A 19,102-nucleotide genomic window follows, 5' to 3' on the forward strand; every position below is an offset into this window, starting at 1 on the left:
GAGTGGGTGCAAAAGGAAGAGTGGGTGTTGCACTTTGCAGAATGTCACAGCTCCAGTAAGTAATAATCATAGCAAAGCCTTGTTGTCTGCCACCTTCCCTCTCTTGCCTTGTCTGCAGCTTTCATCTCCGTCCCCCCTCTGTTTTCTGTGGCTGTCTCTTCATTCCATTTGATGGACTGCTGTAGTCTTCGAGGGCTTTCTCTACAGATAAGGTCCTGCCTCAGGACTTTGCTCTCCAAGATAGACCAATTTACGATGCACTGCAAGTCACTGATTTCAATCAAACTCCTTTTAGGAAAATAAGGAAGCCTACATAATGTGCATGGAGTACATTTATAATAGCCTTATGAAAGTCCACAACCTTCGTGTACTTGTCACTGTGTACAAGACAATTGAAACATGTAAAACAAATGACTAAAGTAAAAACCAGTTAACATTAATTGATTTTTATGGATGTTTTTACTTACAATTCAACAAATATATGTAAAATGTCAGGTATTTACTATTGTCTTCTTATTAGCTGAAATAATTAAATTATGACATTTCAACTTTCAAATTATCCTAAAGTGTGTATATATAAAGTATAAATCTAAAATGATACTGATTTTTCAGCAGAAAAGTTCAGGTTCTAGAACCAGTTCTATCCTGGTACTGTGGAACGGCGGTACCACCTTGTAAACGAGCCCACAATTGAAGCAGAACTGTTTAATTTCCATAATAAACAGCTTTTTAATTTAAATTATTTTAGTTTTGTTTGCCTGTGACTCGGCTTGTCAAGACTCAACTGGGCGGTCTTAGAATATAAGGCATACAAGTTTGTGCTTTTTTTTAAGAGGAGACACCAACTCCTTCAGCTGCAAATTAAGATGGGAGCATTTTAACAAAACAGGAGATCCCCCGCCTCAAACTCATGGCGTGGATTTATATAAACCTGCTGTTTTTAAATAAACAATAAAGTCTTTTGACTGATTTGTAGACCTAAGTTAGAGCAGTGTTCAAAAAGTTGGTGACAGAACCACGACAGTCTCCATTTGCTCACGTCTTTGTTGACCCTCAGTATACATACGGTCTTTGTGAAACCACACTTCACTGCCATGCTTTTACAATTGTCTACTTTCCTTTGGGACTAACGCAAGTCACAGAGCGTGCACAAACCTTGGGGACTGAGGATTCACCAAAGTCATCAGGTTTAATGCTCTGCTGGGAGCTTACAGTCCACATGAGATTTCGGAGGGAACAGTGACAACCGTTGGGAGGATTGGGGTGTCTGGGGTTGCAGATCTTTGTCAGGTACTTAATAATGAGACTTGTGCTTAGTCTAAACTTTGTATCCCTTGTAGACTGTGCTGTTGTGGTGACAGATCTTTGCTGACGGCATATAAGCACAAACACTGAATTACTGTCAAAATGCAAGCAGAAAAGATGCAAAGCAACGAAAGGCAGTCCTGAGGACACCCTGCTCCATGCAGTTGAAAACTTACCTCTCCCGACAATACTTGTCCCATGAGACCAACACTTCCCAGGTAGCTATTTTTCCAAATCTGCAGTATCTCTTCAGTAATAAAAGTCTAACATTCTTTTGGTTGCTTTTGTTTATTTCTACATAAATTGTCACTGCAGACACAAGAGTTTATAATAATCAATCACTTCTATTTGTGTGGATTTGTTGCTGCACTCAAAATAAATTGAAGTTAATCTGCAGGGCCATTTAACACGGTGTGAGCTAAGCGAGAGTATTTAACTATCACATAGAAGATGTATAAAAGTTATTCAGTTGTTGTAGCTTCCAGCCAAGCAATATCATTCTTTGTGCTGGTTTACACACTCGCACTAAATGTTGCATCGTTTAAAGTGTTCCCATTTCCACTGATTCAAGATCTTCCAATTTAAATAAAAAACGTGTAAATGGATTCTTGAAATTACAGGTTATGTCAACTGTCATTTCAAAATATTTATTATACTTTATATCCCCAATAAAGACCAACCAATGTGCCCAAACAACAGTGTTGCTCTAAACAAATTGTACCAGCCTGAGGCAAGAAATTGTAATGTGGTCAGGTAGCCAGTGAATCATTTTATTTCATTGAGCTGACAATGTTGCGGTAAGATAATGTAGATAATATAGATGAGGATAATTAAATAAAGAGATTAAGATATTGCGACCTTGCAGCTGAAGGAGAGCAGCTGTTGGGATGCGCAAGGCTGCTTTCAGAAGGGGTTGTTGACTGTTCAGTGTGTGGTCAACATCAGCACTACTCCAGGAGCTTGGAATCTGGAGACGGTGCTTGCGGCAGGCAGTGAGGAAGATGGTGGAAGCACCCGAGTTGCAGAAGGTTAGTCTCTGGGGTCGTCTCTGGATTTGGTGGTGAAGGAATGGCATTGGTGGTCATGTATAGCAGGCATAATATTGTGACTTTAAGCAAAAATAATTTTGCAAAGTATACTGGCACAAGTCATACTAGATTAGATGTAAATCAGGTAGAGCAGTGGTGGTGGGTGTGAGTATTGAGGGGAGTGGTTCTGGGACGCCAGCACTGCCTTTGAGCCTTCCTGAGGTGTTGTGGACCGAACTCAGCGAAACATTGGTGAATGTCGGTGCCCACTTGATAACCCCAGTGAGATAATGTACAGTCTCAGCTACTACAAAGCCTTAATAGTGTCTTACTTGGGTGTGTGAGAAATGTGGGAGGTGGTATTGAGATAATGTTAGCATAGCATCCTGTTAGGTGTTTGATTGGTGAAGATAATAATGAGTCAGTCGACCCTTGCATTGTTGTTCTGCAATAGTACTTTCAAACTGTCGAACTTCTCGACCCTTTATACCACCTGACCAGGTCAGGACGGAGTCGAGCCGCTACAGGTGTTCAACTCCAGACTGATAAAACGCCCCACAGAATAATCTCACCACCATGTTTCACTGTGGGTTGGGTGCCCTGTGGTATTTCTCTTACATCCACCCTGCTGTTACTGACACAAATCTTGAGTCATAAGTACAAAGGACTTGTTTCCAACACAAGTGTTTGGCCTTGTTTCCCCAGAGAAGTGGTTTACAGACCACTACCCGTCCTCTGAGACCACTAATGGACAACCCTCTTTTGACAGGACTTTTGCTGACGAGTCTTGCATTATTTTCTATCTCTCATTTCACAAACCTTGATGTATTGATCTGCTGATGGTGTCATCACTTTTGGCCTACCTGATCCTGCCATGGATACAACAGATTCATTTTGTGCAAAGTGTTTTAGAGTGCCATGCTCTGCCCCCTTAGAAACCTTCAGTCTCGCCACGAATTGACTTCTGACACTTGTACTAACTGATGCCATGATTGTTGCTATCATAATGCTACTTAGTAAGTAATCTTCTGCTCAAGTGTCATCTGAATGTGTTCTTCAGGGACACCCGGTGTGAGTCAATAATGTTCTTTGAATCATTTTTGCACAACAAGGTAGTTCTATGGCACAGAGGGTACAGAGACACTACTCGTTGTAGTAAATCAATTAGTTGTTGGTTAGTCACAGTTAACGCAGACATATTCAACATGTTTGTAGTTTTTGCACATGTATTTGTGGATTTGTACATTTCAAGTTGTAGTTTTTAAATGCTTTCACTGTAACGTGTAATTCAACAGCTGTCTCGCCTCAATAAGCCAAATTCATTACAACATTAACGCAGCTCTCTTTCCATCACTGAGACCAATTAAAGAGTCTCCCATTGAATCCTTAATTTTGCACTTTCGGTTTCTGCCTCTGTTGCTCTTCAGACCCACAACACCCCTTCATTACACACACACAATGCCCTTCCTAATAGCATGGTTATTGTGCATTTGAATTAAGTCTCATTCAAGCACTTGGACTTGACTCATTACGTGGAGCCAAATTGGTTGTCCCATCGGGCTGTGTTTTACCCCAGTAAAACCCGAGAACTTTTTCAAGGCTCAAGATTGGATTTCACAATGTAATTTGATCTCCGAACAAGAAAATCCAGATTTAAATGACTTACTTTGTAAACTTGTATTGCCATTATTCGCCATGAGGAAAAAAGAAAGTCTCCTATTGAATGGTTCTCATTTTGTTATTGTAATTTATTTGGCTCTAACTGGAGTGGCCATTTGCAAAATCAACTAATTTATTTTAATCAGTGTGGAAACATACCTGCCTGCTCAGGAACAAATCAACACTGGTATTGCCTTTCATTTAAAGGGGGTACCTCTGAGTTTAAGCTCCCAGTAGCTCCATTTTTACTTTTCTTTATTTGGCCTCCCTTCTCATGTTTCATAAGACGGAAAAAAGGTCAAGAGAAAAAGGTTTACTGTGAGTGGGGTAAAAGAGTGGATTACAGGCAATGGTCAAATTGACCCCGTTTTGATAATCATGGTATAACTCTAATGATGAAGAATCAATGACATGGAAGTGCCTACCAATTAGGGAAATTTATGCTCTTCAGCGTGGTGACGTGCACATTTTGTGGCTGGACCCAGAGCAGAATCTAAAGGCACTAAATATTCTTCCTCTTAACATCTGATTTATCAAAGCAAATATGCATAAAGACTAGATTTAGCACTTAAAGTAAAATGACTACAGCTTGTACTATGTTATATCCCTTTTAATGGCATTATACAAAAACTATCGGATGATATTTACTCTTAAAATTGTACATTCATAAAGTACTGTTCAGTTCTGTCAGTGCCAAGACTCACCAATGTAATTGATGAAATGTGGAAGTGATAATCGCAAAAGAGATTTCCAAATGAGCAAGACAAAATATCAGTCAGGGAAGTATACAGTCTTGTCAGATTCAGTCAAGAACGCATTTGGGCTAATAACTTCATTGTTAGAATTTCATTGTTAGAGTTTTTACTCATGTTTTTAGCCACTCAGTGCATCCTTCAAATGATTGAGCCAACCAGCATCAGACATTTCCCATCACCACAGCTTCCCATACCATGCTTTGCATTGTTAATCTAGATTACATCAGGGTTATTGTCTCAGGATTGAAAGTGCTACTTTGTACAGCTGGATTTTTTTTTTTACAGGCTGAGTGATTTCTGATTTAATATGTAGTAAAATATGGGAGTGCTCCTTTAAAACAAAGCTATAAAGAAAAGACTCATTGACACAATAAACAGATGACAACTCTTTCTAAAACACAGTCTGCAACAGGACACATGGATGAGATGCATACATTGACTTGTATTACACTCCTGGTTGCTTCCTGTGACTTTTTGATGAAGAATAAACATACAGAAAAAAAAGCATATGCATTAGAATCACAGCAGGAATCCTTGAAAACATAGACGTGTACCCTGCTGCTGCTGCTGCTGCTGCTGCTGCTGCTGCTGCTGATGGACACAAAACCCACTGCCGCAGGCTCTATGTTTAGTCATCTGCATATTTCAGTGGCAAAAATGCAGGTCAAAATGAATGAAAAGCATCATCTGATGTGCTCTCTGAGTTAAAACTGTCAGCTGCTCCTGTAACATCAGGCTTCGTAGCATCCTGCACCTACACTCCTCTTCTTCTGTGTTCAACATCTGCCATCCATTTATTCTCCAACCCTCTTTCTCACGTTCCTTTACCTTTCTACTGTTTTTTTAATTTTTTTGTTCTAACCCTGTTAGCAGGAAGGAGTAGCTGGACATTTGACAGTTGCATTGTTCCATCACACACACACATGCTTGTACACTAGCCTTCATAACAGATGGTCAGGCTAATTGGCTGCTAGCTCAGCTTGGTTGCCCCTGCGCCTATGTTCTGCTTTGTTTAGTGTGTGTTCCCACATATGTTGCTTTGTTTAGCATGCCCATAGTATGTGTGCGTGTATGTGTGTGTGTGTGTGTGTGTGTGTGTGTGTGTGTGTGTGTGTGTGTGTGTGTGTGTGTGTGTGTGTGTGTGTGTAAAGATAGTAAGGAAACATTCGGCTCTGTTCCACTTGACGTCTGTTGCGGCGTGTGGAGCACAGCGAGAGTGTGTCTTTTTCTGAACGTGTGTGTGTGTGAGACGGAGAGATCAGGTCCAGCGCCCGGCTGTCGTACACCGTATGCCTGACAGACGGATGCTGTGTTGATATGAATCAACAATATGCACACACTCTGGTGAGTGTCCACAGTCACAAATGGACGTACACCAGAAGAAGCACGTTCCACATGGACGAACACGCAGACATGTTTACTTTTTAAGCTTCTGATGACATGTATATGGAGAGTGGACACGCACACACACACACACACACACACACACACACACACACACACACACACACACACACACAGAGTCCCTGCTGAGCCGACAGGAGGCCAAAGCCCCCCCGCTGTACTCCATGTGCCTATCATAGTGAGGGTCAAGATGGAAGATAATGGCCGTATGAATAATGCATTCTCACTTCTGAATGGTGACTTAACATTATTAGCCACAGGGAGCATTAATGGTATAATTAGACTCTTATTTTAGTTGACATTATGACTTAGGAGTGTTCAAAAAATGTCAGAAGTCTGGCTGTGGTTTTGTCTTTTTTATTATCAGCATGACTTGAAGCAGAAAACATTAAGGCAACTAATTCCACTTTTAAAGAGGCTAAAATGAAATAGATCTAAGAAGGTAGAAGTGGGGCTCATTGTGACAAATGTAAGTTAAAGGCTGCCCTGGTGGAAAAGCATAAACTAAAGATGACGGGCGTTTTAGGACAAGGCTAATGGGCATTAAGCCCCTTAGCTATGTTTGGATAGCTGTATTTTTAAATTCATACAATTGTGTGAAATCATATTAGAGCATGTACTATAAGTGAGAACCCCTTATTCTACACATTTTAGAGGTAAATGTGTCCTGTGATTGTTCGGTGATGTTTCCAAATATGTTCCAGTATTTAGTAAATGGGTATCCAGTTGGATATGGAGGCTCTCGTCTTTGGGGGAGCCTCTGAGCAACTGCTGAGAGAACTACTCATAATAATAAACACGTGAATGAATATTAACTCTGAGTCAAATGAACTGCTGCTGTAGAGGGAGTTGCGTTGGTATGAGCGCGTCATCAGAGAATCGGTTTATGGTGGTTGAAGTGAACACCTGCACGGCTTCATATTCCACCGGGAGCATCTCAGAAGCCGCCATATTGTCTGCCTGCTTCCTGATTTGGTCTCATTTTCTTGATTACTCTGCTTCTGTCGTGGGGAAATGTCAAACTCTTTTATTTGTTGTCTGTGTTGTATTAATTGCTGTTATTTCCAACTTTGTGCTGCAGCCTGCAGACAAAGTTAATACAGTTTGCTGTGTTTTATTCATTAAAAACATGAATCCTCCTTTTTTTATTGCATAACTATTTCACGTACCATTCCTAGTGGCTTCCTTCAAAAATAGACTCGCCACCTATCTTTAGCGCTGCAGAGCGGCGACCTGCTTCTGGGACGCTGCTGACACACCGCGGCGCCACCGAACCGGTGGGATATGGAGCATTGAGTTTAATGACAGAGATTTACTGCGGTGACGGAACCAGTGGAAAGTAGCCTAAACCGTCTTGTTCTTGGAATTTAGGGTTTTCAGTGCTCTTGATTAATAGATGGATGCAAAAATACAAAAGTACATAGAAACTAGTAAAGGTTTGGACATTTTCAGAGCAGTCACCACAGAAGCCAGACGACTACTCTTTCCCCAAAATAAAGTTTCTGTCTAGCTTTTGTAAAAAAAAAAAAAAAAAAAAGGAAAAAGCACAGCATAGTGACTTCCCTCCTCAAGATGCCAAATTACATTTGAATGCCTGCTTTCTCTGGGGACTTCTCAGTTCTAGTGTTGTTGGATCTGAGCACAGTGGATCATCAGCAGATAATTGGCCTTTCTGATTGTGCTATTTGCTAGTTTGTGTCAGATTTGTGAAATTGACCATTTTTTGTGATACTGATATGTGTGACGCTGCTGTTTTATGTTATGAAGTCTCTCAATAGTCTGTTCTTGGCTTATTATTTATAAACTCCCGTTGGTCCTTTTAATTTCCACTTATGCAGACAACAAACAGCTCTAGTCTTTAGTCAAATGCTATAATCACAGAAAACTGTCTGCTATAAAGGACTGCCTGATTTATGAGAAGCTGGAAAACTCAAAACATGTTCCATCTAATATGGATGAACCAGAGTGGTAGAATTATAAATAATAAGAATAGTATTAATAATTTTGATATGTTGAAACCTTTCAAACACCCAGGCTTGACAGATGTTTGGTGATAATAAGTTCCAGGTTCTTGGTGCAGAGCAGCTGAGAGCTCTGGAGCCTGTGGTGCTGAGTCCAAAAGCAGCGACAGACAGCATAGATGATGAAGATCATAAAGCACAGGAAAGGGTGTAAAAAAGTAGCAGGTCAGAAAGGTATGGGTTGTTCAAAAGCCTCTGCAGCAGCCTCAGAGACCTTCATCTTCTGCTGCAGCCCATCTTCTAACAAGCATAAGGCATATTACTACAGTGTCGGCCTCTCTTCATTGGCTGGCAGAATAACAGTATAACGTTTGGGTTATTACTTCTCTGGCTGTATGGGGAGGCCCTCAAATCCATTTTTAGATAGCTGTGTCCATAAACAAACTTAAAATCGTCCATATCAAGTAACCACTGTTCAGAAAGCTCCCATAAACTCAACACTTTCAGTTTACAATGCAGAGTCTTTGTTCAAAAGCCTAGAGCCCAGGTCGTGATGGCATCATCAGGTTTATTCTCTCAGACTTCAGAAAACTCCCCCAAAGCCACAAAAGTCGTCACACAACTGATTTGGTGCTGCTTGTGACAAGAACGTGTTTAACTCCAAATTGATGCACAGCTGTGGTTAAAGGGTTGTGGAGAGCTGTCAAAATGCACACATCACCCTCACTTCAGACCTAATCTCATAAAAGTTGAAGTTCAGCCATTTCAATTGTTGCTTAATACTTAATCAAACCTTCCTTTTATTAGCATCATCGTCAACGTGTATGTTCAGGTTCAAAGCACCGGGATATTTGTCCTTATGAGTCAGAGACTCCGGTACATATTCTGGGGGAAATGGCCTAAAGTAGTTCTAACTGTTAAATGTCTCTTTCCCTGACATTCAGTGTTCGTGTGAGTATTTAAGGACAAATCTGTTCACAAAGCACTCCAAAATAGATTTGGACTTCCTGACTCTAATCTTTGCTGTTGGCCAATATGAACCTGTCACAGTGCTTTACATCTCCAAATTTCCATTAGTGGCCGGGTCAACTCTTTCAGCAATAGGCTGGAAAAGAGTGTGTGTGTGTGTGTGTGTGTGTGTGTGTGTGTGTGTGTGTGTGTGTGTGTGTGTGTGTGTGTGTGTGTGTGGGCGTGTGTGTGTGTGTGGGCGTGTGTGTGTGTTTGTGAGATTAATGAGAATTCCCATATCTTGTCATAGACGGAACAGAAGCCGGAGTGGATATAACAAGTAATAGATTATACGTGCTGATAGTCCAGTCAAGTCAAATTTATCTGTAAAGCACATTTAAAAACAAAAAGAGCTGACCAAAGTGTTGTATAATACTTTGATAAACATCAAATCAAGTTTGTTTGTTTGTTTGTTTGTGTTTCATTATAAAGTAAATTGTTCATACACACATGCAGCTAATGTTATAAACTGAACGTGGTCTTCCTATAATCTGAGAATATTTCCCTTTAAGAACCAGTTCTCAGAGGTTGTTGAACAGCTGAGACCTCTAAATCCTGTTCCATTGTTTGAGAGTGTAGATCTGGAAAAGTAACAGCGTCATTGACTCACTTTCAACAAGCTGGAAAGCTGTGGTCCAGAACCTGCCCAGTATCCCGCCAAAGGAGCAAACCGTGTCAGTGTCACGTTTGTCCTTGCATTGGTATTAAAAGTAAAAGTGCACATATGACCGGAGTCAAAGGAGGCGCTCGTGTGACGTGCAAAGAGTTGGTGGTCGTTGGATGGAACAAACACAGCCAAAAGATCGATGTTCGAGTCAGTGAGAAAACAAAAGTCATTAGTAGATTTATTTTAAGTAAGAGAAGCGAGTTAATTATCTAAGTTAAGTGACTTATTTAACTTAAATCACATATGTTAAGTAACAAAGGTTTTCAGTGCTCAATCCTAAAGTTGAAAACACACAGGCGCTGCAGTGTATCATGTTTTGCGGGTCGACTGCCCTCCCCAGCACCAGCAGGACACAAAGCCACACACAGCATGGGAAACCAATATGAGGGATAAGTGTCCTGGTGTCCTGGTGTCCTGGGGTCCTGGTGTCCTGATGTCCTAGTGTCTTGGTGTCCTGGTGTCCTGGTGTCTTGGTGTCCTGGTGTCCTGATGTCCTAGTGTCTTGGTGTCCTGGTGTCCTGGTGTCTTGGTGTCCTGGTGTCCTGGTGTCCTGATGTCCTAGTGTCTTGGTGTCCTGGTGTCTTGGTGTCCTGGTGTCCTGGTGTCCTGATGTCCTGGTGTCTTGGTGTCCTGGTGTCCTGATGTCCTAGTGTCTTGGTGTCCTGGTGTCCTGGTGTCTTGGTGTCCTGGTGTCCTGGTGTCCTGGTGTCCTAGTGTCTTGGTGTCCTGGTGTCTTGGTGTCCTGGTGTCCTGGTGTCTTGGTGTCCTGGTGATACCAGCATTGCGGGTTGTACAGCTCGGGGTATTTCTCGACCTCGTTAACTCTTCTCTCTTCATCCCATGTGACACTGCAACAGAAAGAGATGAGGAAGTTGATCAACAAGCAGAGTAGAAGATGAACTGATACGGGAGCTGAGGTAGAAAAGGGTTTTCTCTGGTGGAAAACTGCAACAGAGAGGCGAGGAAGTTGATCTGTCCAGGTGCAGAGTAGAAGCTGCGCGTTGGCGTTGAAGATGACGAACTACTGGAGCCGTGAAGCGCAATATCACCATTTCTCAGTGGAAATACGACAGTGGTGCGAAATGTCGCTGAACTCTGGGTCCAAACGCGTCGGTGTGCGTCCAGCCGCTGCCAGTTTGTGGGTTTACAGGGAAAATGATAGGAGTGGTGCCGGGCGGTCCCCGTCTGTTTGGACCTGGGGCAGGGGGGGACCCCTGTCTGTTTGGACCCGGGGCGGGCGGTCCCCGTCTGTTTGGACCCGGGGCGGGGGGGACCCCTGTCTGTTTGGACCCGGGGCGGGCGGTCCCCGTCTGTTTGGACCTGGGGCGGGGGGGACCCCTGTCTGTTTGGACCTGGGGCGGGCGGTCCCTGTTTGTTTGGACCCGGGGCGGGGGGGGACCCCTGTCTGTTTGGACCCGGGGCGGGCGGTCCCCGTCTGTTTGGACCCGGGGCGGGGGGGACCCCTGTCTGTTTGGACCCGGGGCGGGCGGTCCCTGTTTGTTTGGACCCGGGGCGGGCGGTCCCCGTCTGTTTTGGCCTCAAGGCCTAGGCGAGCTTCACTTTGGTTTCATATCAGGTTCCAAGATCATGTTGATGGCTGATTAAATTAGCTTTTCTTTTTTTTCAAGTGTTGTTACACTGTGTACAAGCTGCACCCACAGGGGTCAGCACATCCAAGGTCAAAGTTCAACACACATGCTGTAACCTGTGTAGCGGCACCACAACACTCTCCATACTCCTCAGGTACCGTAGCATGAGGAACATGTGAACACCTCATTTAGGTCACAAAGAAACCTCTGCTTCGTGTTTTTAACTTTAAAATGTTACAAATTTACTGAGACATGGAAACGAGAAACTCACCAAACTACCCTGATACTTGATCTCAGTTTAACTTTCCTCTGTCCTGTGTGAGTTTAACGTACATGCCTACAAGTGTTACTCTCCTCCTGTTTCTATCCATTAAACCTTCCCCTTTACTTTCCTTTCATTTCTAACTTTACCTCCTTTGATCGTATGTACTTTATCTTCTCATTGTTCTCTCTCTAACTCCCTTTCCACCTTCAGCTTCCTCTTTTTTGTATCTCCTTTCCTTGCTCATGTCATGTCTCTTTCAATTTCTTACCATCCTTATCCCCTTTGTCTCCATTTGTTGTCTCAGCTTTGATTGTCTGTGGTGTTTCTTCCCTCCACCTTTATTATGTCTTCCTTGTTCGTCCTTTCTTTTTTCTTTCTGTGAATTTTATGCCCTTGTTCACTTTTCTGACTGAACACTTTTTTGTCCCCCTCACCTACTTCCAATCATTCTTATTTTGTTTCCGTTTCATTTGCTCTCTTTATTTCGGGCATCTCAGCTTGTTTCACTCTCTTTTCATACGTTTGTTATGAATTTTTTTTAAATTTGCCTTCCTCTTTATTTTGCATTTCCTTTTTGTTTCCACGTTTTTCACCCACTATCTTTCTGCTCTCCTCATTTTGTTCTTGTGTTCTCTGCATATTTCTGCCCTCTGTTCCTTTCGTCTTTAAAATTCAGTCTTGTTCTGTGTTCGTTCTTGTTTTGTGTGCCGTCTTTTCCTCCTTACCTCTCGCTTTCTTCTGTTCCGGTTAGAGAACAACTTTTCTCTCTTTGATTATCCCGGACCTCAACATCAAAGACGCCACGGTCTTCATTGCGCTCTAATTCCATTGCTTTGTTTTCAGAAATGAATCACATTCTTGGTACACCACTAAAATGTATTGACCAGCTCTTACAAAAGTCTGCTGCAAAAAATAACACCTCATTATTTTCTGTTTTGTCTTCGGTTTCCCAGAAGGTCCGCAGAAGATCAGCCACGTCCTTGTCGGCCAATTCTCCAAACAGAAGCACTCGTATTTCCTGCTGGAGTGCTGTATACAGTTTTCTTTTAGGCACTGTCACACATTCACACACGCCATCGCTACACAAAGTGTTACCGTATGTGCTTTGCACCGTCTCAGTATGGCAAATACCCAGAAGTCAAACCCAGATGTTCCAGGTTATGTTAAGAATAAGAAAAGAAAGAGTTTTCTCTTCGTCTGCTATTAAAGTTAATTTAAACAAGTGATGTTAATGAGTAAAATATTAGTGCCAATGAAAAACGTGGGACAAATGGTGTTAACCACAGACACTTGTCGCTGATTGGAGTGGCTGTGAAAACACTAATAAGAGCCGAGTTCCTCGACTGTATTCACAGCGAAGAAAACTGAAGCTGTGAGCGACAGTCGGTGCAGCTCGGCTTGGACAACCACGGATGTATTGTAGTGAAGTCTTCTTCTGGTGTTTGCCAAGTCAAACCCATCTCATCCTTTTTCACCTGCATTTTGGAAGAACATTGAAGTGTTAATTTGCAGAAACAGACATTTACACTGTTGTTATTGTGTAGAATTTGTTTTTTCTTCAACTCAGTGTGAGTGTCAACAAAGTTGAGCTGTCTCTGGTAGTCGTGTTATTTCCTGTATGCTTAGATGTTCTTTGATTTCCTTGAATTTATCCATCTTTGAAGATGAGTTTGAGCTAAAAAAAAAAAAAAAAAAAGTTTACTGAAAGCGCATCTCCAGCTGAGAGGCATCATTATCTCATGTCACATGACCCGAATGCTGTGTGCTGATTTGCTGGAGAGATTAATTGGGTTATATTGATAAACAAATTTAGCATTACATTTTCTGTAACAAAACATTGACTGGCAATTAATTCCCAACAGCCAAAACCAGTTTGTGACAAAACAGGTTTACAATTCACAATATGCTGAGTCATTTTTTAGAATGACTTTCTATTCAAACTCCCCCTAAATAGTCGAGAAAGCTTCAGTTGACCAGAAAAGTAGGTCCCTTAAGTCTCTTGTGGGAAGTGAATGAGTAACGCATGAGAAGTAGAAATAGCAGCACGAAGCTTCTCACTCTGTAATCAGCCCTAACATGTCTCGATAAGCCCAAGTTTCAGTATAACAGCTTTTCAAATGTTGTGCACCATATTGAAAAAGGAAATAAAGGCATGTAAAGACGAGTTACCAGATAAGAGGTGGGCAGGAGTGCAGACACCACGTGGGAGGTAACACGCTAATGTAAGTGTGCTTTGATAAGCTTGCAGCTTCTGCCTTTCACTTTTTGTCCCTCTCTCTCCAACACACATGCACACACACACACACACACACACACACACACACACACACACACACACACACACACACACACACACACACACACACACACACACACACACAGGGTGCAGCCCTCTTGTGCCCTAGCTGTCAACATTTTGTTTGGAGCCTAGATACGGACGCCATTCAGCTAAAATACAAAATACTGTGTTGACAGAAATAGACAAAATGCCCGGTCTGTTTACTGCTCACGCTGTTAGTATTGTCATAAACAGTCGGCTCGGTTGTTCTGTGCACTTGTGAATGTTATATTTTAAAAATCTCATTTCATTTGAAGCTCAGTATTTCAGTTTTTTGCTATTTCTCTGTAATTTCTCTGTAGCAGTGTAAACAATGTTCCATGATGGATTATTGGCTGATCCCTAAAGCATATATTTAAATAATTAAAAAATTACCACAATTGTACAATGACTAGTCAACTATTTTAAACTAAAAGTCATCGGTTCAAATGACGACTTCTATTTGCCATTCTCCATTTACAGCCTGTTAACATGTGGACTTGCAGAAAGGCAGCTATGATGGGAATGAATGGTTACCGACCCTGTTTGATTACCTGCTGTCAACGTCTAGTTAAACCGACATGCTGTGTATTTATGTACTATCCATCTTATATTACATACTGTACATGTATAGAGCAGTTAGAGCACAGTAGGATGTGTGTGTGTGTGTGTGTGTGAGAGAGAGAGAGTTTGTTGCTTTGCCTTTGTATTGATTTAAGAGTGAAAAGATCTACTTGTTGTGGAGTGATTAGGTTCTTTGTTCATATACAGAATGAAATTGACTGAACCTCTGACCGTTACTTTCAGAGTGTTATTAGTTTAAAAGGATTGCAGATTACCAATAATTCACATGTTCCTGCAGGAGTTCTGTTTCTCTCGCACAAATAAGTCCGAAGTGGTTTCAACGTGTAACTTCTTCGTATCAACACCAGTTTAACAGGTAGTGTGATAAAGTATGTTTACTGGATTTTTACTTGCAAAGGTTTTATTGCAATTGCAGTGATGAGCGTAGCTGTCATTTCAAGTAAAGTATTCCAGTTCATTTGGCTGAGGGTGTCACACCCCATTTGGTCTCTGGCATTATCACTTCCTGCTTCCCGCTGGGGTTCTGTTCCTACCTTTTGTCTTGTTTTCTATCAGGTAGTAAGTGTGTATATATAGCCCAACCTTTTCACCTCTTACCTACCAGATCGTTTTATTGTATTTTGTTTGCAAGAGCCCACCTAAATTCAGTACTTAATCTGCATGTTTATTTCCTTTAGTCTTTTTGGATTCTGCTCCAGCCTGCATCTTATATTTTGGTTGGACAGCACTATTTCTTGTAAAACCATCTCTTTGTCCCGCATGGTTCTTCCTCCTAATACTGCTGAAAAATGTCCTTTGTACTTGATGTTGGTCTCAAAATCCCTGTTGAGGGACCTCTGTCACGTGATCCCATGTCACTTTACATTCACGTGTAAGTTTCACGCTTTGGAAACGTGTAACTTTCCTGCCTACACAGCCCAAAACGTGGCTATCTCACATTTTGCTCGAGTGGACCAGCGTGTTTATTTCACGCCTTGCTGTGATACTGGGTTGGCTTTTGGGTCCTCTTATTTTCTTGTGAACCACGAGAGAGGGGCTGTAAAAAAAAAAAAAAAAGCTCGCCCATAGCACATAAGTAAACCCTGTATAGACTGTATAGATATGGTCATAAAACAGGGATGCTGGGTGTGGTCAAAGCTGAAAGACGCTCTGGAAACTTCCAACCACAGCAACCAGCAAAACAGCACTTCCCAGCCCACCGTTAAGGTGTCCAGACTAAATGCCTCTGAACTTTAGAGCCAGCACACTTGCATACAAAGTTGACATACTGTATGTGACTTGTAAAGCTTCTATGGGCTGTTTTGTTCCTGGTTCACCATTGTAATCCATCGTAACTGCCATGAATCCAAGCTGCCAATCTCTACAAACTTTGTAGACACTGCAGGTGGTTTGACATAACACAGATTTTTAAGGGGCAAATTATTGAAGCCAGTAATGTCCAACTTGAGGACTGCCCTGTAAGGAAATGGCTCCACCATTGTTGGGTCAAAATGAATAGCCTTATGAGAGCATAAGACCATGGATGAGGGACACTTGAATGAATTAAATACATATATATATATATATATATATATATATATAAGCCAGTCTGAGTGAGGTTTGAACAAATCTCTCGCAAAAATGTACCTTTTTTGTTCCCCAAACCTGCAGAAATGCTTTCACCTCTGTGGGGAGGTTTGTCCCATGACTCATCACCATAAACCTCCTCTCTGACACAGTCAGTCTCAACCTCATTAAACATCCAGCATTTACAAGGGAAAAAAATCCCTCCATCTCTGGTACCATTTTTATTTGGAAAGCCTCCCTACAGATCCCGACCATCCAAAAGACAGGAAGAAAGAAGAGACCACTGCAAGGCATTAAAAACTTCAACCTTAAGTGAATTTTGAGGACTTTATTTTTATTGATGTCAAACCATAATGTCTATCGACTTTATTGCTTAAGCCAAAAAGCTACAGTGCATCCGGAAAGTATTCACAGCGCTTCACTTTTTCCACATTTTGTTATATTACAGCCTTATTCCAAAATGGATTAAATTAATTTTTTCCCTCAAAATTCTACACACAATACCCCATAATGACAACATGAAATAAAAAAAATTGAAATTTTTGTAAATCTATTAAAAATCAAAAACGAAAAAAATCATATCTACACACGTATTCACAGCCTTTGCCATTACACTCAAAATTGAGCTCAGGTGAATCCTGTTTCCACTGATCATCCTTGAGATGTTTCTACAACTTGATTGGAGTCCACCTGGTAAATTCAGTTGATCGGACATGATTTGGAAAGACACACACCGTCTATATAAGGTCCCACAGTTGACAGTGCATGTCAGAGCACAAACCAAACCATGAAGTCCAAAGAATTGTCTGTAGACCTCCGAGACAGGATTGTATCGAGGTACAGATCTGGGGAAGGGTACAGAAACATTTCTGCAGCATTGAAGGTCCCAATGAGCACAGTGACCTCCATCATCTGTAAATGGAAGAAGTTTGGAACCACCAGGACTCTTCATAGAGTCGGCCGCCCGGCCAAACTGAGCGATCGGGGGAGAAGGGCCTTAGTCAGGGAGGTGACCAAGAACCCGATGGTCACTCTGACAGAGCTCCAACGTTGCTCTGTGAAGAGAGGAGAACCTTCCAGAAGGACAACCATCTCTGCAGCACTCCACCAAGCAGGCCTGTATGGTAGAGTGACCAGACGGAAGCCACTCCTCAGTAAAAGGCACATGACCGCCCGCCTGGAGTTTACCAAAAGGCACCTGAAGGACTCTCAGACCATGAGAAACTAAATTCTCTGGTCTGATGAAACAAAGATTGAACTCTTTGGCCTGAATGCCAAGCGTCATGTTTGGAGGAAACCAGACACCGCTCATCACCTGGCCAATACCATCTCTACGGTGAAGCATGGTGGTGGCAGCATCATGCTGTGGGGATGTTTTTCAGCAGCAGGAACTGGGAGACTAGTCAGGATGGAGGGAAAGATGAATGTAGCAATGTACAGAGACATCCTTGATGAAAACCTTCTCCAGAGCGCTCTGGACCTCAGACTGGGGCGAGGTTCATCTTTCAACAGGACAACGACCCGAAGCACAAAGCCAAGATAACAAAGGAATGGCTTCAGGACAACTCTGTGAATGTCTTTGAGAGGCCCAGCCAGAGCCCAGACTTGAAACCGATTGAACATCTCTGGAGAGATCTGAAGATGTCTGTGCACCGACACTCCCCATCCAACCTGATGGAGCTTGAGAGGTCCTGCAAAGAAGAATGGGAGAAACTGCCCAAGAATAGGAGACAAGCTTGTAGCATCATACTCAAAAAGACTTGAGGCTGTAATTTCTGACAACGGTGCTTCAACAAAGTATTGAGCAAAGGCTGTGAATACTTATGTACGTGTTATATTTTCTTTCTTTATTTTTAATATATTTGCAAAAATTTTAAACAAACTATTTTCATTTTGTCATTATGGGACATTGCATGAAGAATTTTGAGGAAAAAAAATGAATTTAATCAATTTTGGAATAAGGCTGTAACATAGCAAAATGTGTAAAAAGTGAAGCGCTGTGAATACTTTCCGGATGCACTGTACATCTTTGGAGGAAGTAAAGTGATGGCTGGGGACAGACTTTGTCAGCAGACAGAGATAATGATGGGACTTTGTCAGCAGAATTATTTATAACCAGATATACGATTTAAACAAATTGTGACCAGTCCCTCTTTAGATTTATACAGTATGCTTCCCTTTGTTAGTTTGTTGTCTGGTATGTCAACAGAGAACAAAATCAGTCCTAACTGGCCAAAAATGATCAGTGTGACAAATTGTTGGTTCTACTATTGGGTTGAAAGCATTTTATTGACTTTTCTATCCTATAACTCTCACACACATCTCTCCTACTATTTAGTAAAGCTGCAGGAGATTCAGAAGCTGGTTTTAGGTAGATATTTGATGAGAACTTTTAATCCTGCCACAACAACTTATAATGGGTAATGTATACTTGTAACTATGATGACCTGTGTCAGTCACAAATAAAGACTTCTGCAGTAATACAGTAAATTAAAGTTTGATCACTCTTAAAAGACAGATTCATGCGATTCCAAACACCCTAAGAGTGAAGCTACAAGAACATTTCTGATCTACAGTATATGTAAAGCCGCTATAATCAATTCATTTCAATTTAATCAAATAAAAAGGAGAAAATATTTTAGCACATCGTTTGGCAATTTTAGTATTTAGATTTCCACTCATCACTCTTAAACCATCGTTTAGAAAGAACAGCAAAAAGACACAGTTAAAAACAATCTGCTTAACATAGTGGAACATTTAGCTGCTGAACAATCAGATATTTCCCCCTGGAAGTGTTGGAGACCAAACTCTGAGCTAAACAAGTCCAAATATTGGACAGATATTGGAATGACACATTTTAACATATAAACACATCTCTATTCATGCTTATGTTATGCAGTCACAGCTGGATGTATACTTAAACCACTGTTTGCTAACAAGTTCGCCATATCAAATTAAAAGGTTTGTTCACAGCTTGTATCTGCTGCTGCTCA

Source organism: Embiotoca jacksoni, unplaced genomic scaffold (genome assembly GCF_022577435.1).
Source record: "Embiotoca jacksoni isolate LCO1_2020_lvr unplaced genomic scaffold, fEmbJac1.0.p SCAF_5, whole genome shotgun sequence".
Lineage (NCBI taxonomy): Eukaryota > Metazoa > Chordata > Actinopteri > Embiotocidae > Embiotoca > Embiotoca jacksoni.